Raw genomic sequence first — 2,805 nt, 5'->3', positions numbered from 1 at the left:
TTTGCAAAATGGAAGCTATGATAATAATGATGTTGACGGGGATGAAGATGATGATGAGTCAGATGATATTCAGCTGTGTTGTTTGTTTGTTTGTTGCAGATGCAAATTTTGATCGAAGTTACTCTTTTCAGCATCTAACTTCCATATTTGGGATAAATTTTATAATTTAGAATCATAAACTAAAACAACTGGAAAACCATGAAAAACGACTAATTTTTGTATTTTTATGCGTAACGCGAATACCTAAAACTAAAAGCCTATGAATAAAGGCCAATATTAAATTTTATATATATATATATATATATATATATATATATATATATATATATATATATATATATATATGTACGTATGTATACAGTGAAATTTTCAACAAAAGTTTTATTATGAAAAACACTCAGCAAATCAAATAAACTAAAGTTATATGACATAAATTAAACTATTTCTTTTTTATAAATCACATATTATTTTATTTCCAATCATTTGCATACATTTGCATTGCAACCAGAAACTGAATATGGATGAGACTATGGCTGCCACCTTGGCTACAGACGGAGCGGTGTTGTACATTCATGATGTTATTTTCATATTTAAATTATCATATATATGTAACTATATTTATTTAGCTATGGTGTATAAGGAAATATATATATATTCATACAAATAAATATATGTGTGTATAGATGCATATACACCTACTCACACAAACATACATTCATACATATAACGACGTACAATTATAATTTTGCTGCTGTTGCTTCAGTTTGAGAATGGATGTCCTGCGGTATTTTGTGATCTTCTGCACATCAAAAAATGTAATTGTGTAAAGTTAATTTATCTATTTAGATCTATATACGTTGGCCATGTGTGAAAAGTGACCAGTGATAAGTTATTGGTAATTGTTTTAAAAGTTTATGAGGTTATGATAATGTAATAAAATTCAACCTTGTTTAAATGATGTAAGGGTTGAATGAACTTGAATAAAATTGGAAGCTTCTCTTTCACTCACTAGAGGTACTAGAGTACCTACTGTTTCAAGTTTTTAATGTACAATTCACTTGCGTCTGATTTTAATTGAGGGCTGTAAATTTTTTTAAATTTTATTCTAAGAAAAATGTACATGCAATTGATACATATTTTTTTCTTTTTTATATCTATTAAAGGAGTTTGACCACCAATATTTCCCAAAATCAGAGAGCAAAGAATTTTGAACTATATATTAATTTTTCAAATTTATAATGACTGGTATGGTATATGGATCACATTTTAATTTTAAAAAGTCATATTAAATGTTAAATAAGAGATAAGTGTCAAAATATCTTATCAGCTGATATCGAAGATAAAGTTAGTCCAAGAGGGAATATGGCAAAAATGAAGCTTCTTGAGAATTTACGTTCAAATCTGTAATCAAAGTTTATATTTTCACGGCTGAAATTAATTTTTGCAAAATTCATTGAGGAGCCCTGTTGAACATCGCGGAAATAGCGCTTTACAAGCTAATGGGTTGATTTTTGCTCTAATGGACAACGTTGGAACACACACACACAAACACACATTTAAACTAGCAAATACAATAGTTTCAGTTTGCGAGATTAAATATTTACATACGACGAAGAAATTTTCGATTGCACATTTATTTACAATTTTTTTAAAGGATAAATAAAATTTTGCATTTTATCTTCTTCAGATTGAAGAATGTTAATAAATTTGATATGTGATATCTTAAGTGATGTAGAGTAAATACTTCAACCACCACACTTCCCTTGTCCAAATCGTTTCTTAAGCATGCACACCTAACAACATACTTCGGATTTCTATATATCAATTCCTAGAAAGAATCGAGTGAGAATAACATTCTCAACTTGTTACACGTTCAATATGTTACGCAAAAACAGCACGCAGCTAGGCTTTTAGTTTCACAGCTTATTTCAACACAGATAATAACACGCTGCTAGTAAGTCATTGATCTCTTCTAGTCTCCGAACTTGAGACAAACTTTAAAACTAAAATACTAATATTCATAATATTTTCATTTAAAAAAATTTGTTGACAATATATAATTTCCTAATCAATGAGTTAAATTTAAATTCTTTAAATCTTTAAATTTGTTACAACCTTTCAAGTTCACTTTGCATACGTGTTTATACCATCTGAATACAAAAAAAGCTCCGATGAAAACATGGAAAAATATTAATAATAACTGAATGTCATAAAATTGGTTCAATTAATTAAAAAACCAAACAAGCGCTTGTTATAAACCTAATATGCATCAAGCTGGGTTAATTATAATCGTCGACTAGCTGTCATGTTGCAGTAGACAAATTAAAAGCAACATGCTTAATAATCACTTGCCCAATGAATAGAAATTGGCTAACAGAACCGAAGGAAAAACAAATTTTTGAAAAAAATGGTATATGTTAAAGTTTGGTTTGAAGTGTAGCTTACATTTATCCATAGATTACATTATAATAATTTTGTGACGTCAACCCGCTGACGTTGTTTTCAGTAAATTCTATAAAGTTCCAAATCGTCACCTTGTCTCTTCTTGCAATTTCAAAAAATTGAAAAATTTTGCCCATTCTTTCTAAATTCCACCAATCAAGAATTTTGACGAACAAATTCTAGACATTTATAGGTCTCGTGGCCGAGTAGTTAGCATGTCCGTTTACTACTCCCACGACCCGGATTCGAATCCGCAGGTTTTGCAGGTTCATCCGAGTAGCCGACCCCCGGCCAACCCAGCCGTTCTTACTCACGAGGTTGGTAAATGGGGAGACGACGTAAGTTGTCGCATATTGGCCGGCG

The sequence above is a fragment of the Helobdella robusta genome (genome assembly GCF_000326865.2).
Source record: "Helobdella robusta unplaced genomic scaffold HELROscaffold_17, whole genome shotgun sequence".
Taxonomy (NCBI): domain Eukaryota; kingdom Metazoa; phylum Annelida; class Clitellata; order Rhynchobdellida; family Glossiphoniidae; genus Helobdella; species Helobdella robusta.
This window is presented reverse-complemented; position numbering follows the sequence as displayed.